The sequence below is a fragment of the Rhinoderma darwinii genome, chromosome 3, assembly GCF_050947455.1.
Source record: "Rhinoderma darwinii isolate aRhiDar2 chromosome 3, aRhiDar2.hap1, whole genome shotgun sequence".
NCBI classification, from domain to species: Eukaryota; Metazoa; Chordata; class Amphibia; order Anura; family Rhinodermatidae; genus Rhinoderma; species Rhinoderma darwinii.
The window spans coordinates 411,072,021-411,099,490 of record NC_134689.1 but is presented as its reverse complement, the minus strand read 5'-3'; the positions used below and the strand labels follow the sequence as shown (position 1 = coordinate 411,099,490).

Sequence of the window (27,470 nt, the reverse complement as noted above, 5' to 3'; positions counted from 1 at the left end):
GACTTCTCCTTTTTTAAAGCGGCAATATCTTCGCAGCTTTTATTATTGCAATGAAAAAAGGGAAAATGTTGCTGTTGTATCAAGAAAGATATCCAGGTTCCTCTTAAATCATTCAACAAATCAACCATCACAAAATCCTTTGGCAGAGAGTTCCAAAGTCTCACTGCTCTTACAGTAAAGAATCTCAGTCTGTGATGATGGTGAATTTTTTTTCCTCCCGACGTACTTGATGCTGTCTTGTTCTGGTTAAAGCCCTGGCTTTAAAAATAAAATAATAAATAAAAAAATGTACCCTACATTGATATATTTGTACATAGTAAATAGATGGCACCTAAGAAATGTTGAAGAAAACTCAATAGCCTTTCTTGTTATCCATCTTCACCTTAAATGGTATTTTTGATTTCTACTTATACTCAATTTCTTTGTAAAATCGCATGGCCCTTAAATCCAATTTAGTTAAAGAAAGAAAAATGCTTACAGAGGATTTCCTTATCGAGTAAAAATCTCACTCTCAGCGTCCCATTATTTACTTGGAAGCATTTAACGCTAACGGCAAGATGGCACGAAGCTTCTAGGCTTTTGGAGTTTGGTTAAAATTGGTTTAATTTAAAACCGGTTTCTTCAATCAATCAGAATGAGCAGGTAATCAGCATTTTGTCAACAAGACATTGGTTCTGAACAGGGTCAATAAATTCATCATCAAATGACCTTGTGGCGCAACGGTAGCGCGTCTGACTCCAGATCAGAAGGTTGCGTGTTCAAATCACGTCAGGTTCAGTTGTTGCTTTGATCATCATAATGAGAGTACAGAATGCTAGTTTTTCATCCAGCTAGTTCCAGTTCCTTTGATAAGAGAATTAGGACTCACCTTGAAGTCAAAGTTTTTGGACTTCTCCTTTTTTAAGGCGGCAATATCTACGCAGCTTTTATTATTGCAATGAAAAAAGGGAAAATGTTGCTGTTGTATCAAGAAAGATATCCAGGTTCCTCTTAAATCATTCAACAAATCAACCATCACAAAATCCTTTGGCAGAGAGTTCCAAAGTCTCACTGCTCTTACAGTAAAGAATCTCAGTCTGTGATGATGGTGAATTTTCTTTCCTCCCGACGTACTTGATGCTCGCTTGTTCTGGTTAAAGCCCTGGCTTTAAAAATAAAATAATAAATAAAAAAATGTACCCTACATTGATATATTTGTACATAGTAAATAGATGGCACCTAAGAAATGTTGAAGAAAACTCAATAGCCTTTCTTGTTATCCATCTTCACCTTAAATGGTATTTTTGATTTCTACTCATACTCAATTTCTTTGTAAAATCGCATGGCCCTTAAATCCAATTTAGTTAAAGAAAGAAAAATGCTTACAGAGGATTTCCTTATCGAGTAAAAATCTCACTCTCAGCGTCCCATTATTTACTTGGAAGCATTTAACGCTAACGGCAAGATGGCACGAAGCTTCTAGGCTTTTGGAGTTTGGTTAAAATTAGTTTAATTTAAAACCGGTTTCTTCAATCAATCAGAATGAGCAGGTAATCAGCATTTTGTCAACAAGACATTGGTTCTGAACAGGGTCAATAAATTCATCATCAAATGACCTTGTGGCGCAACGGTAGCGCGTCTGACTCCAGATCAGAAGATTGCGTGTTCAAATCACGTCAGGGTCAGTTGTTGCTTTGATCATCATAATGAGAGTAGAGAATGCTAGTTTTTCATCCAGCTACTTCCAGTTCCTTTGATAAGAGAATTAGGACTCACCTTGAAGTCAAAGTTTTTGGACTTCTCCTTTTTTAAGGCGGCAATATCTACGCAGCTTTTATTATTGCAATGAAAAAAGGGAAAATGTTGCTGTTGTATCAAGAAAGATATCCAGGTTCCTCTTAACCCCTTCCCGCTCCTTGACGTACTATTACGTCATGGCAGCTGTATCGTTCGCGCTCCATGCCGTAATAGTACGTCTCGGGAGTAACGGCCGTTTCGGCCGTCCTCCCGACACATACAGGAGCTGTGACGCTGCTGTCTTGTTCAGCAGCTGTCACAGCTCCTACAGCGGGGACCGATCGCTGTGTCCCCGCTTATTAACCCCTTAAAAGCCGCGTTCTATAGAGATCGCGGCTTTTTAGGGGTTAAGCTGCCATCGCCGGCCTGCTACGCGATAGCGGCCGGCGATGGTGACTATGGCAACCGGACACCAAACAATGGCGTCCGGCTATGCCATAGACGGAAGCCTAGTGGGTCCTGACAACGTCAGGACCCACTATGCTTGCTGTCAGTGAGTAGCTGACAGTTCTAATACACTGCACTACGCATGTAGTGCAGTGTATTAGAATAGCGATCAGGGCCTCCTGCCCTCATGTCCCCTAGTGGGACAAAGTAATAAAGTAAAAAAGATGTGTAAAAATAAGAAAATAAAAGATTTAAAAGTAATAAAAGTAAAAATCCCCCTTTTTCCCTTATCAGTCCTTTATTATTAATAAAAATATATAAACAAACAAATAAACTATACATAATTGGTATCGCCGCGTCCGTAACGGCCTGAACTACAAAATTATTTCATTATTTATCCCGCACGATGAACGCCGTAAAATAAAATAATAATAAACCGTACCACAATCACAATTCTTTGGTCACTTCACCTCCCAAAAAATGGAATAAAAAGAGATCAAAAAGTCGCATGTACCGAAAAATGGTATTGATCGAAACTACAGTTCGTTACGCAAAAAAAAAGTCCTCGCACGGCTTTATTGATTGAAAAATAAAAACGTTCTGGCTCTTAGAATAAGGTAACACAAAAAGTGAATGATTGTTTACAAAACGTATTTTATTGTGCAAACGCCATAAGACATAAAAAAAAACTATAAACATCTGGTATCGACGTAATCGTATCGCCCCGCAGAATAAAGTGAATATTTTATTTATAGCGCACGGTGAACGCTGTAAAAAAAAAAGAATAAAAAAACAATAGTAGAATTGCTGTTTTTTAGTCACCGCGCCACCTAAAAATAGAATAAAAACTGATCAAAAAGCCGCATGCACCCCAAGAAAACTACAATGGATTCCTCAAGGGGTCTAGTTTCCAAATTGGGGTCACTTTTGGGGGGTTCCCAATGTTTTGGCACCACAAGACCTCTTCAAACCGGACATGGTGCCTAATAAAAAAGAGGCCTCAAAATCCACTAGGTGCTCCTTTGCTTCGGAGGCCGGTGCTTCAGTTCATTACCGCCCGAGGGCCACATGTGGGATATTTCTCTAAACTGCAGAATCTGGGCAATAAGTATTAATTTGCGTTTCACTGATAAATCCTTTTGTGGTATAAAAAAAATGGTATAATGAGGATTTTCTGAAAAAAAAAATAAATGTAAATTTCACCTCTACTTTGCTCTAAATTCCTGTGAAACACCTAAAGGGTTCATAAACTTTCTAAATGCTGTTGTGAATACTTTGAGGGGTCTAGTTTCTAAAATGGGGTATTTCATAGGGGTTTCTAATATATGGGCCCCTCAAAGCAACTTCAGAACTGAACTGGAACCTAAAAAAATAAATAAATGAGGCAATACTTCGCTTCTTACATTATACTGATAATGAGCCGTGCCCACCCCGAGATGACCCCAGTTTTGACCGTTTGTATAAACGGAGACCCCTATTAGACCGTTCCAGTGCCCGGTTTTCCCAAGCATACACCCCGAGAAGTGTATTTCTATAGATGAGTCCCTGGTACATTTTAAAGGTAGGGTTCAATTCCGCGAGTACCTGCCGGGTAAGAGGGCAAGGTATGGCGTGAAGATGTATAAGCTGCGAGAGTGCATCAGGGTATACCTACAGGTTTAGGATATATGAAGGAAAGGCCACCCCCCCAAACCAGACTGCATCCTGGACTACAATAGGTACATGGGAGGGGTGGACTTGTAAGATCAAGCCCTGAAGCCCTACAGCGCCATGCGGTGTGGTATAAGAAGCTGGCCGTGCACATCATACAGATGGCTTTGTACAATGCGTACGTGCTACGTCGATGTGCAGGCCAGACGGGAACTTTCCTGGAATTTCAAGAGGTGATTATCAAGAACCTAATCTTTAGGGACCAAGAAGGGGGGGCACCCAGTACTTCCGGAAGCGAGGCCACACGCATCGTACCAGGGCGGCAACACTTTCCAGGGGAAGTTCCCCAAACTGGCAAGAAGGGAAAAAGTCAAAAGAGGTGCAAAGTCTGCTATAAGAGGGCGATAATGGATGACACAATATATCAATGTGACACGTGTCCCGAATAACCAGAGCTCTGTATGAAAGAGTGTTTTAAAATTTATCATACATCCCTTGGTTTATAATTTACCCCAATTTTACTTACCCTGATGCACTCCGCACAGCTTATCCCCCCTCGTCTTTCCCCTCTGAGCCCTGCTGTGTGCCCAGGCAGCTGATAACAGCCACATGTAGGGTATTGCCATACCCGGGAGAACCCACATTACAGTTTATGGGGTGTAGGTCTCCGGTCAAAATGATCACTACACCTCTAGATGAATGCCTTAAGGGTGTAGTTTTTAAAACGGGGTCACTTCTTGCGGGTTTCAACTGTACTGGTACCTCAGGTGCTTCTGCATACATGACTTCGCACTAGAAAATCCCCAGTAGGCCAAATGGTGGTCCTTTCCTTCTGAGCCCTCCCATGGGCCCAAACGGCAGTTTATCACAACAAATGGGGTATTGCGGCCCTCAGAACAAATTGCGCAACAGAATGGGGTATTTTGTTTCTTGTGAAAATAAGACATTTTCAGCCCAAACTACATATTATTTGGGAAAAATTATTTTGTTTTCATTCCCAGCCCAATTCAAATTAGTTCTGTGAAAAAACTATGGGGTCAAAATAGTCACAACACCCATAAATGAATTCCTTGAGGGGTGTAGTTTCCAAAATGGGGTCATTTGTGATTGTTTTCTATTGCTTTGATAGCTCTGGGGCTCTGCAAATGCGACATGGCACCCGAAAACCAATCCAGCAAAATCTGGACTCCAAAGAACACACAGCGCTCCTTTCCTTCTGAGCCCTCCCATGGGCCCAAATGGCAGTTTATCACCACAAATGGGGTATTGCCGCAATCAGGACAAATTGGGCAACAAAATGGAGTATTTTATTTCTTGTGAAAATAAGAATTTTTGAGCTAAAATGACATATTATTGGAAAAAATATATTTTTTTTTTAATTCCCAGCCCAATTCAAATAAGTTCTGTGAAGAAACTATGGGGTCTAAATGGTCACATTACCCATAAATTAATTCCTTGAGGGGTGTAGTTTCCAAAATGGGGTCACTTCTGGTGGGTTTCCATTGCTTTGATACCTCTGGGGCTCTGCAAATGCGACATGGCAGCCGAAAACCAATCCAGCAAAATCTGGACTCCAAAGAACACACAGCGCTCCTTCCCTTCTGAGGCCTCCCATGGGCCCAAACGGCAGTTTATTGCCACAAATGGGGTATTGCTGCACTCAGGAGAAATTGGGCAACAAAATTGAGCATTTTGTTCCCTGTGAAAATAAGAAATTTTGATAAAAAATTACATCTTATTGGAAAAAATGTCATTTTTTTAATGTCACAGCCCAATTGAAATAGGTGCTGTGAAAAAACTGTGTGCTCAAAATGCTAACAACAACCATAAATGAATTCCTTGAGGGGTGTAGTTTCCAAAATGGGGTCACTTTTGGTGGGTTTCCATTGCTTTGATACCCCTGAGGCTTTGCAAATGTGACATGGCACCCGAAAACCAATCCAGCAAAATCTGGACTCCAACAAACATATAGCGCTCCTTTCCTTCTGAGCCCTCCCATGGGCCCAAACGGCAGTTTATCACCACAAATGGGGTATTGCCACACTAAGGACAAATTGGGCAACCAAATTGGGTATTTTGTTCCCTGTGAAAATAAGAAATTTTGATCACAAATGACATTTTATTGGAAAAAATGACATTTTTTTCATTTCACAGCCCAATTCAAATACGTGCTGTGAAAAAACTGTGCTGTCAAAATGGTAACAACAGCCATAAATGAATTCCTTGAGGGGTGTAATTTCCAAAATGGGGTCACTATTGGGGGATTCCTACTGTTTTGGCACCTCAACACCTCTTCAAACCTGGCATGCTGCCTAAAATATATTCTAATAAAAAAAGAGGACTCAAAATGCACTAGGTGCTTCTTTGCTTCTAGGGCTTGTGTTTTAGTCCACGAGCGCAGTAGGGCCACATGTGGGACATTTCTAAAAACTTCAGAATCTGGACAATACATATTTAGTAGTGTTTCTCTGGTAAAACCTTCTCTGTTACAGAAAAAAAATGAATAAAATTGAAATTCCGCAAGAAAAATGAAATTTGCAAAGTTCACCTCCACTTTGCTTTAATTCCTGTGAAATGCCTGAAGGGTTAAAAAACTTTCTAAATGCTGTTTTGAATACTCTGAGGGGTCTAGTTTTTAAAATGGGGTGTTTTATCAGGGTTTCTAATACATAGGCCCCTCAAAGCCACTTCAGAACTGTACATGTACCTAAAAAAAAAGGCTTTTGACATTTTCTTAAAAATATGAGAAATTGCTGTTTATGTTCTAAGCCTTGTAACGTCCAAGAAAAATAAAAGAATGTTCAAAAAACGATGCCAATCTAAAGTAGACATATGGGAAATGTGAACTAGTGACTATTGTGGGTGGTATAACCGTCTGTTTTACAAGCAGATGCATTTAAATTCTGAAAAATGCAATTTTTTCAAAATTTTCTCTAAATTTTGCAATTTTTCACCAATAAACACTGAATATATCGACCAAATTTTACCTAGAACATGAAGCCCAATGTGTCACGAGAAAACAATCTCAGAATCGCTTGGGTAGGTTTAAGCATTCCGACGTTATTACCACATAAAGTGAAATATGTCAGATTTGAAAAATGGGCTCTGAGCCTTAAGGCCAAAACTAGGCTGCGTCCTTAAGGGGTTAAATCATTCAACAAATCAACCATCACAAAATCCTTTGGCAGAGAGTTCCAAAGTCTCACTGCTCTTACAGTAAAGAATCTCAGTCTGTGATGATGGTGAATTTTAAATGGTATTTTTGATTTCTACTTATACTCAATTTCTTTGTAAAATCGCATGGCCCTTAAATCCAAATTAGTTAAAGAAAGAAAAATGCTTACAGAGGATTTCCTTATCGAGTAAAAATCTCACTCTCAGCGTCCCATTATTTACTTGGAAGCATTTAACGCTAACGGCAAGATGGCACGAAGCTTCTAGGCTTTTGGAGTTTGGTTAAAATTGGTTTAATTTAAAACCGGTTTCTTCAATCAATCAGAATGAGCAGGTAATCAGCATTTTGTCAACAAGACATTGGTTCTGAACAGGGTCAATAAATTCATCATTAAATGACCTTGTGGCGCAACGGTAGCGCGTCTGACTCCAGATCAGAAGGTTGCGTGTTCAAATCACGTCAGGGTCAGTTGTTGCTTTGATCATCATAATGAGAGTAGAGGATGCTAGTTTTTCATCCAGCTAGTTCCAGTTCCTTTGATAAGAGAATTAGGACTCACCTTGAAGTCAAAGTTTTTGGACTTCTCCTTTTTTAAGGCGGCAATATCTACGCAGCTTTTATTATTGCAATGAAAAAAGGGAAAATGTTGCTGTTGTATCAAGAAAGATATCCAGGTTCCTCTTAAATCATTCAACAAATCAACCATCACAAAATCCTTTGGCAGAGAGTTCCAAAGTCTCACTGCTCTTACAGTAAAGAATCTCAGTCTGTGATGATGGTGAATTTTTTTTCCTCCCGACGTACTTGATGCTGTCTTGTTCTGGTTAAAGCCCTGGCTTTAAAAATAAAATAATAAATAAAAAAATGTACCCTACATTGATATATTTGTACATAGTAAATAGATGGCACCTAAGAAATGTTGAAGAAAACTCAATAGCCTTTCTTGTTATCCATCTTCACCTTAAATGGTATTTTTGATTTCTACTTATACTCAATTTCTTTGTAAAATCGCATGGCCCTTAAATCCAATTTAGTTAAAGAAAGAAAAATGCTTACAGAGGATTTCCTTATCGAGTAAAAATCTCACTCTCAGCGTCCCATTATTTACTTGGAAGCATTTAACGCTAACGGCAAGATGGCACGAAGCTTCTAGGCTTTTGGAGTTTGGTTAAAATTGGTTTAATTTAAAACCAGTTTCTTCAATCAATCAGAATGAGCAGGTAATCAGCATTTTGTCAACAAGACATTGGTTCTGAACAGGGTCAATAAATTAATCATCAAGTGACCTTGTGGCGCAACGGTAGCGCGTCTGACTCCAGATCAGAAGGTTGCGTGTTCAAATCACGTCAGGGTCAGTTGTTGCTTTGATCATCATAATGTGAGTACAGAATGCTAATTTTCATCCAGCTAGTTCCAATTCCTTTGATAAGAGAATTAGGACTCACCTTGAAGTCAAAAGTTTTTGGACTTCTCCTTTTTTAAGGCGGCAATATCTACGCAGCTTTTATTATTGCAATGAAAAAAGGGAAAATGTTGCTGTTGTATCAAGAAAGATATCCAGGTTCCTCTTAAATCATTCAACAAATCAACCATCACAAAATCCTTTGGCAGAGAGTTCCAATGTCTCACTGCTCTTACAGTAAAGAATCTCAGTCTGTGATGATGGTGAATTTTTTTTCCTCCCGACGTACTTGATGCTGTCTTGTTCTGGTTAAAGCCCTGGCTTTAAAAATAAAATAATAAATAAAAAAATGTACCCTACATTGATATATTTGTACATAGTAAATAGATGGCACCTAAGAAATGTTGAAGAAAACTCAATAGCCTTTCTTGTTATCCATCTTCACCTTAAATGGTATTTTTGATTTCTACTTATACTCAATTTCTTTGTAAAATCGCATGGCCCTTAAATCCAATTTAGTTAAAGAAAGAAAAATGCTTACAGAGGATTTCCTTATCGAGTAAAAATCTCACTCTCAGCGTCCCATTATTTACTTGGAAGCATTTAACGCTAACGGCAAGATGGCACGAAGCTTCTAGGCTTTTGGAGTTTGGTTAAAATTGGTTTCATTTAAAACCGGTTTCTTCAATCAATCAGAATGAGCAGGTAATCAGCATTTTGTCAACAAGACATTGGTTCTGAACAGGGTCAATAAATTCAACATCAAATGACCTTGTGGTGCAACGGTAGCGCGTCTGACTCCAGATCAGAAGGTTGCGTGTTCAAATCACGTCAGGGTCAGTTGTTGCTTTGATCATCATAATGAGAGTAGAGAATGCTAGTTTTTCATCCAGCTAGTTCCAGTTCCTTTGATAAGAGAATTAGGACTCACCTTGAAGTCAAAGTTTTTGGACTTCTCCTTTTTTAAGGCGGCAATATCTACGCAGCTTTTATTATTGCAATGAAAAAAGGGAAAATGTTGCTGTTGTATCAAGAAAGATATCCAGGTTCCTCTTAAATCATTCAACAAATCAACCATCACAAAATCCTTTGGCAGAGAGTTCCAAAGTCTCACTGCTCTTACAGTAAAGAATCTCAGTCTGTGATGATGGTGAATTTTTTTTCCTCCCGACGTACTTGATGCTGTCTTGTTCTGGTTAAAGCCCTGGCTTTAAAAATAAAATAATAAATAAAAAAATGTACCCTACATTGATATATTTGTACATAGTAAATAGATGGCACCTAAGAAATGTTGAAGAAAACTCAATAGCCTTTCTTGTTATCCATCTTCACCTTAAATGGTATTTTTGATTTCTACTTATACTCAATTTCTTTGTAAAATCGCATGGCCCTTAAATCCAATTTAGTTAAAGAAAGAAAAATGCTTACAGAGGATTTCCTTATCGAGTAAAAATCTCATTCTCAGCGTCCCATTATTTACTTGGAAGCATTTAACGCTAACGGCAAGATGGCACGAAGCTTCTAGGCTTTTGGAGTTTGGTTAAAATTGGTTTAATTTAAAACCGGTTTCTTCAATCAATCAGAATGAGCAGGTAATCAGCATTTTGTCAACAAGACATTGGTTCTGAACAGGGTCAATAAATTCATCATCAAATGACCTTGTGGCGCAACGGTAGCGCGTCTGACTCCAGATCAGAAGGTTGCGTGTTCAAATCACGTCAGGGTCAGTTGTTGCTTTGATCATCATAATGAGAGTACAGAATGCCAGTTTTTCATCCAGCTAGTTCCAGTTCCTTTGATAAGAGAATTAGGACTCACCTTGAAGTCAAACTTTTTGGACTTCTCCTTTTTTAAAGCGGCAATATCTTCGCAGCTTTTATTATTGCAATGAAAAAAGGGAAAATGTTGCTGTTGTATCAAGAAAGATATCCAGGTTCCTCTTAAATCATTCAACAAATCAACCATCACAAAATCCTTTGGCAGAGAGTTCCAAAGTCTCACTGCTCTTACAGTAAAGAATCTCAGTCTGTGATGATGGTGAATTTTTTTTCCTCCCGACGTACTTGATGCTGTCTTGTTCTGGTTAAAGCCCTGGCTTTAAAAATAAAATAATAAATAAAAAAATGTACCCTACATTGATATATTTGTACATAGTAAATAGATGGCACCTAAGAAATGTTGAAGAAAACTCAATAGCCTTTCTTGTTATCCATCTTCACCTTAAATGGTATTTTTGATTTCTACTTATACTCAATTTCTTTGTAAAATCGCATGGCCCTTAAATCCAATTTAGTTAAAGAAAGAAAAATGCTTACAGAGGATTTCCTTATCGAGTAAAAATCTCATTCTCAGCGTCCCATTATTTACTTGGAAGCATTTAACGCTAACGGCAAGATGGCACGAAGCTTCTAGGCTTTTGGAGTTTGGTTAAAATTGGTTTAATTTAAAACCGGTTTCTTCAATCAATCAGAATGAGCAGGTAATCAGCATTTTGTCAACACGACATTGGTTCTGAACAGGGTCAATAAATTCATCATCAAATGACCTTGTGGCGCAACGGTAGCGCGTCTGACTCCAGATCAGAAGGTTGCGTGTTCAAATCACGTCAGGGTCAGTTGTTGCTTTGATCATCATAATGTGAGTACAGAATGCTAGTTTTTCATCCAGCTAGTTCCAGTTCCTTTGATAAGAGAATTAGGACTCACCTTGAAGTCAAAGTTTTTGGACTTCTCCTTTTTTAAGGCGGCAATATCTACGCAGCTTTTATTATTGCAATGAAAAAAGGGAAAATGTTGCTGTTGTATCAAGAAAGATATCCAGGTTCCTCTTAAATCATTCAACAAATCAACCATCACAAAATCCTTTGGCAGAGAGTTCCAAAGTCTCACTGCTCTTACAGTAAAGAATCTCAGTCTGTGATGATGGTGAATTTTTTTTCCTCCCGACGTACTTGATGCTGTCTTGTTCTGGTTAAAGCCCTGGCTTTAAAAATAAAATAATAAATAAAAAAATGTACCCTACATTGATATATTTGTACATAGTAAATAGATGGCACCTAAGAAATTTTGATGAAAACTCAATAGCCTTTCTTGTTATATATCTTCACCTTAAATGGTATTTTTGATTTCTACTTATACTCAATTTCTTTGTAAAATCGCATGGCCCTTAAATCCAATTTAGTTAAGGAAAGAAAAATGCTTACAGAGGATTTCCTTATCGAGTAAAAATCTCACTCTCAGCGTCCCATTATTTACTTGGAAGCATTTAACGCTAACGGCAAGATGGCACGAAGCTTCTAGGCTTTTGGAGTTTGGTTAAAATTGGTTTAATTTAAAACCGGTTTCTTCAATCAATCAGAATGAGCAGGTAATCAGCATTTTGTCAACAAGACATTGGTTCTGAACAGGGTCAATAAATTCATCATCAAATGACCTTGTGGCGCAACGGTAGCGCGTCTGACTCCAGATCATAAGGTTGCGTGTTCAAATCACGTCAGGGTCAGTTGTTGCTTTGATCATCATAATGAGAGTACAGAATGCTAGTTTTTCATCCAGCTAGTTCCAGTTCCTTTGATAAGAGAATTAGGACTCACCTTGAAGTCAAACTTTTTGGACTTCTCCTTTTTTAAAGCGGCAATATCTTCGCAGCTTTTATTATTGCAATGAAAAAAGGGAAAATGTTGCTGTTGTATCAAGAAAGATATCCAGGTTCCTCTTAAATCATTCAACAAATCAACCATCACAAAATCCTTTGGCAGAGAGTTCCAAAGTCTCACTGCTCTTACAGTAAAGAATCTCAGTCTGTGATGATGGTGAATTTTTTTTCCTCCCGACGTACTTGATGCTGTCTTGTTCTGGTTAAAGCCCTGGCTTTAAAAATAAAATAATAAATAAAAAAATGTACCCTACATTGATATATTTGTACATAGTAAATAGATGGCACCTAAGAAATGTTGAAGAAAACTCAATAGCCTTTCTTGTTATCCATCTTCACCTTAAATGGTATTTTTGATTTCTACTCATACTCAATTTCTTTGTAAAATCGCATGGCCCTTAAATCCAATTTAGTTAAAGAAAGAAAAATGCTTACAGAGGATTTCCTTATCGAGTAAAAATCTCACTCTCAGCGTCCCATTATTTACTTGGAAGCATTTAACGCTAACGGCAAGATGGCACGAAGCTTCTAGGCTTTTGGAGTTTGGTTAAAATTGGTTTAATTTAAAACCGGTTTCTTCAATCAATCAGAATGAGCAGGTAATCAGCATTTTGTCAACAAGACATTGGTTCTGAACAGGGTCAATAAATGCATCATCAAATGACCTTGTGGCGCAACGGTAGCGCGTCTGACTCCAGATCAGAAGGTTGCTTGTTCAAATCACGTCAGGGTCAGTTGTTGCTTTGATCATCATAATGTGAGTACAGAATGCTAATTTTCATCCAGCCAGTTCCTTTGATAAGAGAATTAGGACTCACCTTGAAGTCAAAGTTTTTGGACTTCTCCTTTTTTAAGGCAGCAATATCTACGCAGCTTTTATTATTGCAATGAAAAAAGGGAAAATGTTGCTGTTGTATCAAGAAAGATATCCAGGTTCCTCTTAAATCATTCAACAAATCAACCATCACAAAATCCTTTGGCAGAGAGTTCCAAAGTCTCACTGCCCTTACAGTAAAGAATCTCAGTCTGTGATGATGGTGAATTTTTTTTCCTCACGACGTACTTGATGCTGTCTTGTTCTGGTTAAAGCCCTGGCTTTAAAAATAAAATAATAAATAAAAAAATGTACCCTACATTGATATATTTGTACATAGTAAATAGATGGCACCTAAGAAATGTTGACGAAAACTCAATAGCCTTTCTTGTTATCCATCTTCACCTTAAATGGTATTTTTGATTTCTACTTATACTCAATTTCTTTGTAAAATCGCATGGCCCTTAAATCCAATTTAGTTAAAGAAAGAAAAATGCTTACAGAGGATTTCCTTATCGAGTAAAAATCTCACTCTCAGCGTCCCATTATTTACTTGGAAGCATTTAACGCTAACGGCAAGATGGCACGAAGCTTCTAGGCTTTTGGAGTTTGGTTAAAATTGGTTTAATTTAAAACCGGTTTCTTCAATCAATCAGAATGAGCAGGTAATCAGCATTTTGTCAACAAGACATTGGTTCTGAACAGGGTCAATAAATTCATCATCAAATGACCTTGTGGCGCAACGGTAGCGCGTCTGACTCCAGATCAGAAGGTTGCGTGTTCAAATCACGTCTGGGTCAGTTGTTGCTTTGATCATCATAATGTGAGTACAGAATGCTAATTTTCATCCAGCTAGTTCCAATTCCTTTGATAAGAGAATTAGGACTCACCTTGAAGTCAAACTTTTTGGACTTCTCCTTTTTTAAAGCGGCAATATCTTCGCAGCTTTTATTATTGCAATGAAAAAAGGGAAAATGTTGCTGTTGTATCAAGAAAGATATCCAGGTTCCTCTTAAATCATTCAACAAATCAACCATCACAAAATCCTTTGGCAGAGAGTTCCAAAGTCTCACTGCTCTTACAGTAAAGAATCTCAGTCTGTGATGATGGTGAATTTTTTTCCTCCCGACGTACTTGATGCTGTCTTGTTCTGGTTAAAGCCCTGGCTTTAAAAATAAAATAATAAATAAAAAAATGTACCCTACATTGATATATTTGTACATAGTAAATAGATGGCACCTAAGAAATGTTGAAGAAAACTCAATAGCCTTTCTTGTTATCCATCTTCACCTTAAATGGTATTTTTGATTTCTACTTATACTCAATTTCTTTGTAAAATCGCATGGCCCTTAAATCCAATTTAGTTAAAGAAAGAAAAATGCTTACAGAGGATTTCCTTATCGAGTAAAAATCTCACTCTCAGCGTCCCATTATTTACTTGGAAGCATTTAACGCTAACGGCAAGATGGCACGAAGCTTCTAGGCTTTTGGAGTTTGGTTAAAATTGGTTTCATTTAAAACCGGTTTCTTCAATCAATCAGAATGAGCAGGTAATCAGCATTTTGTCAACAAGACATTGGTTCTGAACAGGGTCAATAAATTCAACATCAAATGACCTTGTGGTGCAACGGTAGCGCGTCTGACTCCAGATCAGAAGGTTGCGTGTTCAAATCACGTCAGGGTCAGTTGTTGCTTTGATCATCATAATGAGAGTAGAGAATGCTAGTTTTTCATCCAGCTAGTTCCAGTTCCTTTGATAAGAGAATTAGGACTCACCTTGAAGTCAAAGTTTTTGGACTTCTCCTTTTTTAAGGCGGCAATATCTACGCAGCTTTTATTATTGCAATGAAAAAAGGGAAAATGTTGCTGTTGTATCAAGAAAGATATCCAGGTTCCTCTTAAATCATTCAACAAATCAACCATCACAAAATCCTTTGGCAGAGAGTTCCAAAGTCTCACTGCTCTTACAGTAAAGAATCTCAGTCTGTGATGATGGTGAATTTTTTTTCCTCCCGACGTACTTGATGCTGTCTTGTTCTGGTTAAAGCCCTGGCTTTAAAAATAAAATAATAAATAAAAAAATGTACCCTACATTGATATATTTGTACATAGTAAATAGATGGCACCTAAGAAATGTTGAAGAAAACTCAATAGCCTTTCTTGTTATCCATCTTCACCTTAAATGGTATTTTTGATTTCTACTTATACTCAATTTCTTTGTAAAATCGCATGGCCCTTAAATCCAATTTAGTTAAAGAAAGAAAAATGCTTACAGAGGATTTCCTTATCGAGTAAAAATCTCATTCTCAGCGTCCCATTATTTACTTGGAAGCATTTAACGCTAACGGCAAGATGGCACGAAGCTTCTAGGCTTTTGGAGTTTGGTTAAAATTGGTTTAATTTAAAACCGGTTTCTTCAATCAATCAGAATGAGCAGGTAATCAGCATTTTGTCAACAAGACATTGGTTCTGAACAGGGTCAATAAATTCATCATCAAATGACCTTGTGGTGCAACGGTAGCGCGTCTGACTCCAGGTCAGAAGGTTGCGTGTTCAAATCACGTCAGGGTCAGTTGTTGCTTTGATCATCATAATGAGAGTACAGAATGCCAGTTTTTCATCCAGCTAGTTCCAGTTCCTTTTATAAGAGAATTAGGACTCACCTTGAAGTCAAACTTTTTGGACTTCTCCTTTTTTAAAGCGGCAATATCTTCGCAGCTTTTATTATTGCAATGAAAAAAGGGAAAATGTTGCTGTTGTATCAAGAAAGATATCCAGGTTCCTCTTAAATCATTCAACAAATCAACCATCACAAAATCCTTTGGCAGAGAGTTCCAAAGTCTCACTGCTCTTACAGTAAAGAATCTCAGTCTGTGATGATGGTGAATTTTTTTTCCTCCCGACGTACTTGATGCTGTCTTGTTCTGGTTAAAGCCCTGGCTTTAAAAATAAAATAATAAATAAAAAAATGTACCCTACATTGATATATTTGTACATAGTAAATAGATGGCACCTAAGAAATGTTGAAGAAAACTCAATAGCCTTTCTTGTTATCCATCTTCACCTTAAATGGTATTTTTGATTTCTACTTATACTCAATTTCTTTGTAAAATCGCATGGCCCTTAAATCCAATTTAGTTAAAGAAAGAAAAATGCTTACAGAGGATTTCCTTATCGAGTAAAAATCTCATTCTCAGCGTCCCATTATTTACTTGGAAGCATTTACCGCTAACGGCAAGATGGCACAAAGCTTCTAGGCTTTTGGAGTTTGGTTAAAATTGGTTTAATTTAAAACCCATTTCTTCAATCAATCAGAATGAGCAGGTAATCAGCATTTTGTCAACAAGACATTGGTTCTGAACAGGGTCAATAAATTCATCATCAAATGACCTTGTGGCGCAACGGTAGCGCGTCTGACTCCAGATCAGAAGGTTGCGTGTTCAAATCACGTCTGGGTCAGTTGTTGCTTTGATCATCATAATGTGAGTACAGAATGCTAATTTTCATCCAGCTAGTTCCAATTCCTTTGATAAGAGAATTAGGACTCACCTTGAAGTCAAACTTTTTGGACTTCTCCTTTTTTAAAGCGGCAATATCTTCGCAGCTTTTATTATTGCAATGAAAAAAGGGAAAATGTTGCTGTTGTATCAAGAAAGATATCCAGGTTCCTCTTAAATCATTCAACAAATCAACCATCACAAAATCCTTTGGCAGAGAGTTCCAAAGTCTCACTGCTCTTACAGTAAAGAATCTCAGTCTGTGATGATGGTGAATTTTTTTTCCTCCCGACGTACTTGATGCTGTCTTGTTCTGGTTAAAGCCCTGGCTTTAAAAATAAAATAATAAATAAAAAAATGTACCCTACATTGATATATTTGTACATAGTAAATAGATGGCACCTAAGAAATGTTGAAGAAAACTCAATAGCCTTTCTTGTTATCCATCTTCACCTTAAATGGTATTTTTGATTTCTACTTATACTCAATTTCTTTGTAAAATCGCATTGGCCCTTAAATCCAATTTAGTTAAAGAAAGAAAAATGCTTACAGAGGATTTCCTTATCGAGTAAAAATCTCATTCTCAGCGTCCCATTATTTACTTGGAAGCATTTAACGCTAACGGCAAGATGGCACGAAGCTTCTAGGCTTTTGGAGTTTGGTTAAAATTGGTTTAATTTAAAACCGGTTTCTTCAATCAATCAGAATGAGCAGGTAATCAGCATTTTGTCAACAAGACATTGGTTCTGAACAGGGTCAATAAATTCTTCATCAAATGACCTTGTGGCGCAACGGTAGCGCGTCTGACTCCAGATCAGAAGGTTGCGTGTTCAAATCACGTCAGGGTCAGTTGTTGCTTTGATCATCATAATGAGGGTAGAGAATGCTAGTTTTTCATCCAGCTAGTTCCAGTTCCTTTGACAAGAGAATTAGGACTCACCTTGAAGTCAAAGTTTTTGGACTTCTCCTTTTTTAAGGCGGCAATATCTACGCAGCTTTTATTATTGCAATGAAAAAAGGGAAAATGTTGCTGTTGTATCAAGAAAGATATCCAGGTTCCTCTTAAATCATTCAACAAATCAACCATCACAAAATCCTTTGGCAGAGAGTTCCAAAGTCTCACTGCTCTTACAGTAAAGAATCTCAGTCTGTGATGATGGTGAATTTTTTTTCCTCCCGACGTACTTGATGCTGTCTTGTTCTGGTTAAAGCCCTGGCTTTAAAAATAAAATAATAAATAAAAAAATGTACCCTACATTGATATATTTGTACATAGTAAATAGATGGCACCTAAGAAATGTTGAAGAAAACTCAATAGCCTTTCTTGTTATCCATCTTCACCTTAAATGGTATTTTTGATTTCTACTTATACTCAATTTCTTTGTAAAATCGCATGGCCCTTAAATCCAATTTAGTTAAAGAAAGAAAAATGCTTACAGAGGATTTCCTTATCGAGTAAAAATCTCACTCTCAGCGTCCCATTATTTACTTGGAACCATTTAACGCTAACGGCAAGATGGCACGAAGCTTCTAGGCTTTTGGAGTTTGGTTAAAATTGGTTTAATTTAAAACCGGTTTCTTCAATCAATCAGAATGAGCAGGTAATCAGCATTTTGTCAACAAGACATTGGTTCTGAACAGGGTCAATAAATTCATCATCAAATGACCTTGTGGCGCAACGGTAGCGCGTCTGACTCCAGATCAGAAGGTTGCGTGTTCAAATCACGTCAGGGTCAGTTGTTGCTTTGATCATCATAATGAGAGTACCAGAATGCCAGTTTTTCATCCAGCTAGTTCCAGTTCCTTTGATAAGAGAATTAGGACTCACCTTGAAGTCAAACTTTTTGGACTTCTCCTTTTTTAAAGCGGCAATATCTTCGCAGCTTTTATTATTGCAATGAAAAAAGGGAAAATGTTGCTGTTGTATCAAGAAAGATATCCAGGTTCCTCTTAAATCATTCAACAAATCAACCATCACAAAATCCTTTGGCAGAGAGTTCCAAAGTCTCACTGCTCTTACAGTAAAGAATCTCAGTCTGTGATGATGGTGAATTTTTTTTCCTCCCGACGTACTTGATGCTGTCTTGTTCTGGTTAAAGCCCTGGCTTTAAAAATAAAATAATAAATAAAAAAATGTACCCTACATTGATATATTTGTACATAGTAAATAGATGGCACCTAAGAAATGTTGAAGAAAACTCAATAGCCTTTCTTGTTATCCATCTTCACCTTAAATGGCATTTTTGATTTCTACTTATACTCAATTTCTTTGTAAAATCGCATGGCCCTTAAATCCAATTTAGTTAAAGAAAGAAAAATGCTTACAGAGGATTTCCTTATCGAGTAAAAATCTCACTCTCAGCGTCCCATTATTTACTTGGAAGCATTTACCGCTAACGGCAAGATGGCACGAAGCTTCTAGGCTTTTGGAGTTTGGTTAAAATTGGTTTAATTTAAAACCGGTTTCTTCAATCAATCAGAATGAGCAGGTAATCAGCATTTTGTCAACAAGACATTGGTTCTGAACAGGGTCAATAAATTCATCATCAAATGACCTTGTGGCGCAACGGTAGCGCGTCTGACTCCAGATCAGAAGGTTGCGTGTTCAAATCACATCTGGGTCAGTTGTTGCTTTGATCATCATAATGTGAGTACAGAATGCTAATTTTCATCCAGCTAGTTCCAATTCCTTTGATAAGAGAATTAGGACTCACCTTGAAGTCAAACTTTTTGGACTTCTCCTTTTTTAAAGCGGCAATATCTTCGCAGCTTTTATTATTGCAATGAAAAAAGGGAAAATGTTGCTGTTGTATCAAGAAAGATATCCAGGTTCCTCTTAAATCATTCAACAAATCAACCATCACAAAATCCTTTGGCAGAGAGTTCCAAAGTCTCACTGCTCTTACAGTAAAGAATCTCAGTCTGTGATGATGGTGAATTTTTTTTCCTCCCGACGTACTTGATGCTGTCTTGTTCTGGTTAAAGCCCTGGCTTTAAAAATAAAATAATAAATAAAAAAATGTACCCTACATTGATATATTTGTACATAGTAAATAGATGGCACCTAAGAAATGTTGAAGAAAACTCAATAGCCTTTCTTGTTATCCATCTTCACCTTAAATGGTATTTTTGATTTCTACTTATACTCAATTTCTTTGTAAAATCGCATGGCCCTTAAATCCAATTTAGTTAAAGAAAGAAAAATGCTTACAGAGGATTTCCTTATCGAGTAAAAATCTCACTCTCAGCGTCCCATTATTTACTTGGAAGCATTTAACGCTAACGGCAAGATGGCACGAAGCTTCTAGGCTTTTGGAGTTTGGTTAAAATTGGTTTAATTTAAAACCGGTTTCTTCAATCAATCAGAATGAGCAGGTAATCAGCATTTTGTCAACACGACATTGGTTCTGAACAGGGTCAATAAATGCATCATCAAAAGACCTTGTGGCGCAACGGTAGCGCGTCTGACTCCAGATCAGAAGGTTGCGTGTTCAAATCACATCAGGGTCAGTTGTTGCTTTGATCATCATAATGAGAGTACAGAATGCTAATTTTCATCCAGCTAGTTCCAGTTCCTTTGATAAGAGAATTAGGACTCACCTTGAAGTCAAACTTTTTGGACTTCTTTTTTAAAGCGGCAATATCTTCGCAGCTTTTATTATTGCAAGGAAAAAAGGGAAAATGTTGCTGTTGTATCAAGAAAGATATCCAGGTTCCTCTTAAATCATTCAACAAATCAACCATCACAAAATCCTTTGGCAGAGAGTTCCAAAGTCTTACTGCTCTTACAGTAAAGAATCTCAGTCTGTGATGATGGTGATTTTTTTTTCCTCCCGACGTACTTGATGCTGTCTTGTTCTGGTTAAAGCCCTGGCTTTAAAAATAAAATAATAAATAAAAAAATGTACCCTACATTGATATATTTGTACATAGTAAATAGATGGCACCTAAGAAATGTTGAAGAAAACTCAATAGCCTTTCTTGTTATCCATCTTCACCTTAAATGGTATTTTTGATTTCTACTTATACTCAATTTCTTTGTAAAATCGCATGGCCCTTAAATCCAATTTAGTTAAAGAAAGAAAAATGCTTACAGAGGATTTCCTTATCGAGTAAAAATCTCACTCTCAGCGTCCCATTATTTACTTGGAAGCATTTAACGCTAACGGCAAGATGGCACGAAGCTTCTAGGCTTTTGGAGTTTGGTTAAAATTGGTTTAATTTAAAACCGGTTTCTTCAATCAATCAGAATGAGCAGGTAATCAGCATTTTGTCAACAAGACATTGGTTCTGAACAGGGTCAATAAATTCATCATCAAATGACCTTGTGGCCCAACGGTAGTGCGTCTGACTCCAGATCAGAAGGTTGCGTGTTCAAATCACGTCAGGGTCAGTTGTTGCTTTGATCATCATAATGAGAGTACAGAATGCTAGTTTTTCATCCAGCTAGTTCCAGTTCCTTTGATAAGAGAATTAGGACTCACCTTGAAGTCAAAGTTTTTGGACTTCTCCTTTTTTAAGGCGGCAATATCTACGCAGCTTTTATTATTGCAATGAAAAAAGGGAAAATGTTGCTGTTGTATCAAGAAAGATATCCAGGTTCCTCTTAAATCATTCAACAAATCAACCATCACAAAATCCTTTGGCAGAGAGTTCCAAAGTCTCACTGCTCTTACAGTAAAGAATCTCAGTCTGTGATGATGGTGAATTTTTTTTCCTCCCGACGTACTTGATGCTGTCTTGTTCTGGTTAAAGCCCTGGCTTTAAAAATAAAATAATAAATAAAAAAATGTACCCTACATTGATATATTTGTACATAGTAAATAGATGGCACCTAAGAAATGTTGAAGAAAACTCAATAGCCTTTCTTGTTATCCATCTTCACCTTAAATGGTATTTTTGATTTCTACTTATACTCAATTTCTTTGTAAAATCGCATGGCCCTTAAATCCAATTTAGTTAAAGAAAGAAAAATGCTTACAGAGGATTTCCTTATCGAGTAAAAATCTCACTCTCAGCGTCCCATTATTTACTTGGAAGCATTTAACGCTAACGGCAAGATGGCACGAAGCTTCTAGGCTTTTGGAGTTTGGTTAAAATTGGTTTAATTTATAACCGGTTTCTTCAATCAATCAGAATGAGCAGGTAATCAGCATTTTGTCAACAAGACATTGGTTCTGAACAGGGTCAATAAATTCATCATCAAATGACCTTGTGGCGCAACGGTAGCGCGTCTGACTCCATATCAGAAGGTTGCGTGTTCAAATCACGTCAGGGTCAGTTGTTGCTTTGATCATCATAATGAGAGTACAGAATGCTAGTTTTTCATCCACCTAGTTCCAGTTCCTTTGATAAGAGAATTAGGACTCACCTTGAAGTCAAAGTTTTTGGACTTCTCCTTTTTTAAGGCGGCAATATCTACGCAGCTTTTATTATTGCAATGAAAAAAGGGAAAATGTTGCTGTTGTATCAAGAAAGATATCCAGGTTCCTCTTAAATCATTCAACAAATCAACCATCACAAAATCCTTTGGCAGAGAGTTCCAAAGTCTCACTGCTCTTACTGTAAAGAATCTCAGTCTGTGATGATGGTGAATTTTTTTTCCTCCCGACGTACTTGATGCTGTCTTTTTCTGGTTAAAGCCCTGGCTTTAAAAATAAAATAATAAATAAAAAAATGTACCCTACATTGATATATTTGTACATAGTAAATAGATGGCACCTAAGAAATGTTGAAGAAAACTCAATAGCCTTTCTTGTTATCCATCTTCACCTTAAATGGTATTTTTGATTTCTACTTATACTCAATTTCTTTGTAAAATCGCATGGCCCTTAAATCCAATTTAGTTAAAGAAAGAAAAATGCTTACAGAGGATTTCCTTATCGAGTAAAAATCTCACTCTCAGCGTCCCATTATTTACTTGGAAGCATTTAACGCTAACGGCAAGATGGCACGAAGCTTCTAGGCTTTTGGAGTTTGGTTAAAATTGGTTTAATTTAAAACCGGTTTCTTCAATCAATCAGAATGAGCAGGTAATCAGCATTTTGTCAACAAGACATTGGTTCTGAACAGGGTCAATAAATTCATCATCAAATGACCTTGTGGCGCAACGGTAGCGCGTCTGACTCCAGATCAGAAGGTTGCGTGTTCAAATCACGTCAGGGTCAGTTGTTGCTTTGATCATCATAATTTGAGTACAGAATACTAATTTTCATCCAGCTAGTTCCCGTTCCTTTGATAAGAGAATTAGGACTCACCTTGAAGTCAAAGTTTTTGGACTTCTCCTTTTTTAAGGCGGCAATATCTACGCAGCTTTTATTATTGCAATGAAAAAAGGGAAAATGTTGCTGTTGTATCAAGAAAGATATCCAGGTTCCTCTTAAATTATTCAACAAATCAACCATCACAAAATCCTTTGGCAGAGAGTTCTAAAGTCTCACTGCTCTTACAGTAAAGAATCTCAGTCTGTGATGATGGTGAATTTTTTTTCCTCCCGACGTACTTGATGCTGTCTTGTTCTGGTTAAAGCCCTGGCTTTAAAAATAAAATAATAAATAAAAAAATGTACCCTACATTGATATATTTGTACATAGTAAATAGATGGCACCTAAGAAATGTTGAAGAAAACTCAATAGCCTTTCTTGTTATCCATCTTCACCTTAAATGGTATTTTTGATTTCTACTTATACTCAATTTCTTTGTAAAATCGCATGGCGCTTAAATCCAATTTAGTTAAAGAAAGAAAAATGCTTACAGAGGATTTCCTTATCGAGTAAAAATCTCACTCTCAGCGTCCCATTATTTACTTGGAAGCATTTAACGCTAACGGCAAGATGGCACGAAGCTTCTAGGCTTTTGGAGTTTGGATAAAATTGGTTTCATTTAAAACCGGTTTCTTCAATCAATCAGAATGAGCAGGTAATCAGCATTTTGTCAACAAGACATTGGTTCTGAACAGGGTCAATAAATTCATCATCAAATGACCTTGTGGCGCAACGGTAGCGCGTCTGACTCCAGATCAGAAGGTTGCGTGTTCAAATCACGTCTGGGTCAGTTGTTTCTTTGATCATCATAATGTGAGTACAGAATGCTAATTTTCATCCAGCTAGTTCCAATTCCTTTGATAAGAGAATTAGGACTCACCTTGAAGTCAAACTTTTTGGACTTCTCCTTTTTTAAAGCGGCAATATCTTCGCAGCTTTTATTATTGCAATGAAAAAAGGGAAAATGTTGCTGTTGTATCAAGAAAGATATCCAGGTTCCTCTTAAATCATTCAACAAATCAACCATCACAAAATCCTTTGGCAGAGAGTTCCAAAGTCTCACTGCTCTTACAGTAAAGAATCTCAGTCTGTGATGATGGTGAATTTTTTTTCCTCCCGACGTACTTGATGCTGTCTTGTTCTGGTTAAAGCCCTGGCTTTAAAAATAAAATAATAAATAAAAAAATGTACCCTACATTGATATATTTGTACATAGTAAATAGATGGCACCTAAGAAATGTTGAAGAAAACTCAATAGCCTTTCTTGTTATCCATCTTCACCTTAAATGGTATTTTTGATTTCTACTTATACTCAATTTCTTTGTAAAATCGCATGGCCCTTAAATCCAATTTAGTTAAAGAAAGAAAAATGCTTACAGAGGATTTCCTTATCGAGTAAAAATCTCACTCTCAGCGTCCCATTATTTACTTGGAAGCATTTAACGCTAACGGCAAGATGGCACGAAGCTTCTAGGCTTTTGGAGTTTGGTTAAAATTGGTTTAATTTAAAACCGGTTTCTTCAATCAATCAGAATGAGCAGGTAATCAGCATTTTGTCAACAAGACATTGGTTCTGAACAGGGTCAATAAATTCATCATCAAATGACCATGTGGCGCAACGGTAGCGCGTCTGACTCCAGATCAGAAGGTTGCGTGTTCAAATCACGTCAGAGTCAGTTGTTGCTTTGATCATCATAATGAGAGTAGAGAATGCTAGTTTTTCATCCAGCTAGTTCCAGTTCCTTTGATAAGAGAATTAGGACTCACCTTGAAGTCAAACTTTTTGGACTTCTCCTTTTTTAAAGCGGCAATATCTTCGCAGCTTTTATTATTGCAATGAAAAAAGGGAAAATGTTGCTGTTGTATCAAGAAAGATATCCAGGTTCCTCTTAAATCATTCAACAAATCAACCATCACAAAATCCTTTGGCAGAGAGTTCCAAAGTCTCACTGCTCTTACAGTAAAGAATCTCAGTCTGTGATGATGGTGAATTTTTTTTCCTCCCGACGTACTTGATGCTGTCTTGTTCTGGTTAAAGCCCTGGCTTTAAAAATAAAATAATAAATAAAAAAATGTACCCTACATTGATATATTTGTACATAGTAAATAGATGGCACCTAAGAAATGTTGAAGAAAACTCAATAGCCTTTCTTGTTATCCATCTTCACCTTAAATGGTATTTTTGATTTCTACTTATACTCAATTTCTTTGTAAAATCGCATGGCCCTTAAATCCAATTTAGTTAAAGAAAGAAAAATGCTTACAGAGGATTTCCTTATCGAGTAAAAATCTCACTCTCAGCGTCCCATTATTTACTTGGAAGCATTTAACGCTAACGGCAAGATGGCACGAAGCTTCTAGGCTTTTGGAGTTTGGTTAAAATTGGTTTAATTTAAAACCGGTTTCTTCAATCAATCAGAATGAGCAGGTAATCAGCATTTTGTCAACAAGACATTGGTTCTGAACAGGGTCAATAAATTCATCATCAAATGACCTTGTGGCGCAACGGTAGCGCGTCTGACTCCAGATCAGAAGGTTGCGTGTTCAAATCACGTCAGGGTCAGTTGTTGCTTTGATCATCATAATGAGAGTACAGAATGCTAGTTTTTCATCCAGCTAGTTCCAGTTCCTTTGATAAGAGAATTAGGACTCACCTTGAAGTCAAACTTTTTGGACTTCTCCTTTTTTAAAGCGGCAATATTTTCGCAGCTTTTATTATTGCAATGAAAAAAGGGAAAATGTTGCTGTTGTATCAAGAAAGATATCCAGGTTCCTCTTAAATCATTCAACAAATCAACCATCACAAAATCCTTTGGCAGAGAGTTCCAAAGTCTCACTGCTCTTACAGTAAAGAATCTCAGTCTGTGATGATGGTGAATTTTTTTTCCTCCCGACGTACTTGATGCTGTCTTGTTCTGGTTAAAGCCCTGGCTTTAAAAATAAAATAATAAATAAAAAAATGTACCCTACATTGATATATTTGTACATAGTAAATAGATGGCACCTAAGAAATGTTGAAGAAAACTCAATAGCCTTTCTTGTTATCCATCTTCACCTTAAATGGTATTTTTGATTTCTACTTATACTCAATTTCTTTGTAAAATCGCATGGCCCTTAAATCCAATTTAGTTAAAGAAAGAAAAATGCTTACAGAGGATTTCCTTATCGAGTAAAAATCTCACTCTCAGCGTCCCATTATTTACTTGGAAGCATTTAACGCTAACGGCAAGATGGCACGAAGCTTCTAGGCTTTTGGAGTTTGGTTAAAATTGGTTTAATTTAAAACCGGTTTCTTCAATCAATCAGAATGAGCAGGTAATCAGCATTTTGTCAACAAGACATTGGTTCTGAACAGGGTCAATAAATTCATCATCAAATGACCTTGTGGCGCAACGGTAGCGCGTCTGACTCCAGATCAGAAGGTTGCGTGTTCAAATCACGTCAGGGTCAGTTGTTGCTTTGATCATCATAATGTGAGTACAGAATGCTAATTTTCATCCAGCTAGTTCCAATTCCTTTGATAAGAGAATTAGGACTCACCTTGAAGTCAAAGTTTTTGGACTTCTCCTTTTTTAAGGCGGCAATATCTACGCAGCTTTTATTATTGCAATGAAAAAAGGGAAAATGTTGCTGTTGTATCAAGAAAGATATCCAGGTTCCTCTTAAATCATTCAACAAATCAACCATCACAAAATCCTTTGGCAGAGAGTTCCAAAGTCTCACTGCTCTTACAGTAAAGAATCTCAGTCTGTGATGATGGTGAATTTTTTTTCCTCCCGACGTACTTGATGCTGTCTTGTTCTGGTTAAAGCCCTGGCTTTAAAAATAAAATAATAAATAAAAAAATGTACCCTACATTGATATATTTGTACATAGTAAATAGATGGCACCTAAGAAATGTTGAAGAAAACTCAATAGCCTTTCTTGTTATCCATCTTCACCTTAAATGGTATTTTTGATTTCTACTTATACTCAATTTCTTTGTAAAATCGCATGGCCCTTAAATCCAATTTAGTTAAAGAAAGAAAAATGCTTACAGAGGATTTCCTTATCGAGTAAAAATCTCACTCTCAGCGTCCCATTATTTACTTGGAAGCATTTAACGCTAACGGCAAGATGGCACGAAGCTTCTAGGCTTTTGGAGTTTGGTTAAAATTGGTTTAATTTAAAACCGGTTTCTTCAATCAATCAGAATGAGCAGGTAATCAGCATTTTGTCAACAAGACATTGGTTCTGAACAGGGTCAATAAATTCATCATCAAATGACCTTGTGGCGCAACGGTAGCGCGTCTGACTCCAGATCAGAAGGTTGCGTGTTCAAATCACGTCAGGGTCAGTTGTTGCTTTGATCATCATAATGAGAGTACAGAATGCTAGTTTTTCATCCAGCTAGTTCCAGTTCCTTTGATAAGAGAATTAGGACTCACCTTGAAGTCAAACTTTTTGGACTTCTCCTTTTTTAAAGCGGCAATATTTTCGCAGCTTTTATTATTGCAATGAAAAAAGGGAAAATGTTGCTGTTGTATCAAGAAAGATATCCAGGTTCCTCTTAAATCATTCAACAAATCAACCATCACAAAATCCTTTGGCAGAGAGTTCCAAAGTCTCACTGCTCTTACAGTAAAGAATCTCAGTCTGTGATGATGGTGAATTTTTTTTCCTCCCGACGTACTTGATGCTGTCTTGTTCTGGTTAAAGCCCTGGCTTTAAAAATAAAATAATAAATAAAAAAATGTACCCTACATTGATATATTTGTACATAGTAAATAGATGGCACCTAAGAAATGTTGAAGAAAACTCAATAGCCTTTCTTGTTATCCATCTTCACCTTAAATGGTATTTTTGATTTCTA

The 27,470-nt window shown here is 37.1% G+C and overlaps 25 non-coding genes across 25 annotated transcripts; all 25 read left to right on the top strand.

Moving 5' to 3' along the window:
* The first annotated feature begins 705 nt into the window (after positions 1 to 705).
* On the top strand, positions 706 to 777 carry TRNAW-CCA (transfer RNA tryptophan (anticodon CCA)). The gene has a single exon. It is a non-coding gene; the product is annotated as a tRNA-Trp (tRNA).
* Positions 778 to 1,592: 815 nt separating this feature from the next.
* Positions 1,593 to 1,664, top strand: TRNAW-CCA (transfer RNA tryptophan (anticodon CCA)). Its single transcript has one exon. It is a non-coding gene; the product is annotated as a tRNA-Trp (tRNA).
* A 5,720-nt stretch (positions 1,665 to 7,384) lies between these two features.
* On the top strand, positions 7,385 to 7,456 carry TRNAW-CCA (transfer RNA tryptophan (anticodon CCA)). The gene has a single exon. It is a non-coding gene; the product is annotated as a tRNA-Trp (tRNA).
* Positions 7,457 to 8,271: 815 nt separating this feature from the next.
* TRNAW-CCA (transfer RNA tryptophan (anticodon CCA)) lies at positions 8,272 to 8,343 on the top strand. The gene has a single exon. It is a non-coding gene; the product is annotated as a tRNA-Trp (tRNA).
* An 815-nt stretch (positions 8,344 to 9,158) lies between these two features.
* On the top strand, positions 9,159 to 9,230 carry TRNAW-CCA (transfer RNA tryptophan (anticodon CCA)). Its single transcript has one exon. It is a non-coding gene; the product is annotated as a tRNA-Trp (tRNA).
* Positions 9,231 to 10,045: 815 nt separating this feature from the next.
* Positions 10,046 to 10,117, top strand: TRNAW-CCA (transfer RNA tryptophan (anticodon CCA)). Its single transcript has one exon. It is a non-coding gene; the product is annotated as a tRNA-Trp (tRNA).
* An 815-nt stretch (positions 10,118 to 10,932) lies between these two features.
* TRNAW-CCA (transfer RNA tryptophan (anticodon CCA)) lies at positions 10,933 to 11,004 on the top strand. Its single transcript has one exon. It is a non-coding gene; the product is annotated as a tRNA-Trp (tRNA).
* An 815-nt stretch (positions 11,005 to 11,819) lies between these two features.
* On the top strand, positions 11,820 to 11,891 carry TRNAW-CCA (transfer RNA tryptophan (anticodon CCA)). Its single transcript has one exon. It is a non-coding gene; the product is annotated as a tRNA-Trp (tRNA).
* An 815-nt stretch (positions 11,892 to 12,706) lies between these two features.
* On the top strand, positions 12,707 to 12,778 carry TRNAW-CCA (transfer RNA tryptophan (anticodon CCA)). Its single transcript has one exon. It is a non-coding gene; the product is annotated as a tRNA-Trp (tRNA).
* An 808-nt stretch (positions 12,779 to 13,586) lies between these two features.
* TRNAW-CCA (transfer RNA tryptophan (anticodon CCA)) lies at positions 13,587 to 13,658 on the top strand. Its single transcript has one exon. It is a non-coding gene; the product is annotated as a tRNA-Trp (tRNA).
* Positions 13,659 to 14,471: 813 nt separating this feature from the next.
* TRNAW-CCA (transfer RNA tryptophan (anticodon CCA)) lies at positions 14,472 to 14,543 on the top strand. Its single transcript has one exon. It is a non-coding gene; the product is annotated as a tRNA-Trp (tRNA).
* Positions 14,544 to 15,358: 815 nt separating this feature from the next.
* TRNAW-CCA (transfer RNA tryptophan (anticodon CCA)) lies at positions 15,359 to 15,430 on the top strand. The gene has a single exon. It is a non-coding gene; the product is annotated as a tRNA-Trp (tRNA).
* Positions 15,431 to 16,245: 815 nt separating this feature from the next.
* TRNAW-CCA (transfer RNA tryptophan (anticodon CCA)) lies at positions 16,246 to 16,317 on the top strand. Its single transcript has one exon. It is a non-coding gene; the product is annotated as a tRNA-Trp (tRNA).
* An 815-nt stretch (positions 16,318 to 17,132) lies between these two features.
* Positions 17,133 to 17,204, top strand: TRNAW-CCA (transfer RNA tryptophan (anticodon CCA)). The gene has a single exon. It is a non-coding gene; the product is annotated as a tRNA-Trp (tRNA).
* Positions 17,205 to 18,019: 815 nt separating this feature from the next.
* On the top strand, positions 18,020 to 18,091 carry TRNAW-CCA (transfer RNA tryptophan (anticodon CCA)). Its single transcript has one exon. It is a non-coding gene; the product is annotated as a tRNA-Trp (tRNA).
* Positions 18,092 to 18,907: 816 nt separating this feature from the next.
* Positions 18,908 to 18,979, top strand: TRNAW-CCA (transfer RNA tryptophan (anticodon CCA)). Its single transcript has one exon. It is a non-coding gene; the product is annotated as a tRNA-Trp (tRNA).
* Positions 18,980 to 19,793: 814 nt separating this feature from the next.
* On the top strand, positions 19,794 to 19,865 carry TRNAW-CCA (transfer RNA tryptophan (anticodon CCA)). Its single transcript has one exon. It is a non-coding gene; the product is annotated as a tRNA-Trp (tRNA).
* Positions 19,866 to 20,676: 811 nt separating this feature from the next.
* On the top strand, positions 20,677 to 20,748 carry TRNAW-CCA (transfer RNA tryptophan (anticodon CCA)). Its single transcript has one exon. It is a non-coding gene; the product is annotated as a tRNA-Trp (tRNA).
* Positions 20,749 to 21,563: 815 nt separating this feature from the next.
* Positions 21,564 to 21,635, top strand: TRNAW-CCA (transfer RNA tryptophan (anticodon CCA)). Its single transcript has one exon. It is a non-coding gene; the product is annotated as a tRNA-Trp (tRNA).
* Positions 21,636 to 22,450: 815 nt separating this feature from the next.
* On the top strand, positions 22,451 to 22,522 carry TRNAW-CCA (transfer RNA tryptophan (anticodon CCA)). Its single transcript has one exon. It is a non-coding gene; the product is annotated as a tRNA-Trp (tRNA).
* An 814-nt stretch (positions 22,523 to 23,336) lies between these two features.
* TRNAW-CCA (transfer RNA tryptophan (anticodon CCA)) lies at positions 23,337 to 23,408 on the top strand. The gene has a single exon. It is a non-coding gene; the product is annotated as a tRNA-Trp (tRNA).
* An 814-nt stretch (positions 23,409 to 24,222) lies between these two features.
* TRNAW-CCA (transfer RNA tryptophan (anticodon CCA)) lies at positions 24,223 to 24,294 on the top strand. Its single transcript has one exon. It is a non-coding gene; the product is annotated as a tRNA-Trp (tRNA).
* Positions 24,295 to 25,109: 815 nt separating this feature from the next.
* TRNAW-CCA (transfer RNA tryptophan (anticodon CCA)) lies at positions 25,110 to 25,181 on the top strand. The gene has a single exon. It is a non-coding gene; the product is annotated as a tRNA-Trp (tRNA).
* An 815-nt stretch (positions 25,182 to 25,996) lies between these two features.
* TRNAW-CCA (transfer RNA tryptophan (anticodon CCA)) lies at positions 25,997 to 26,068 on the top strand. Its single transcript has one exon. It is a non-coding gene; the product is annotated as a tRNA-Trp (tRNA).
* Positions 26,069 to 26,882: 814 nt separating this feature from the next.
* Positions 26,883 to 26,954, top strand: TRNAW-CCA (transfer RNA tryptophan (anticodon CCA)). The gene has a single exon. It is a non-coding gene; the product is annotated as a tRNA-Trp (tRNA).
* Positions 26,955 to 27,470: the final 516 nt, after the last annotated feature.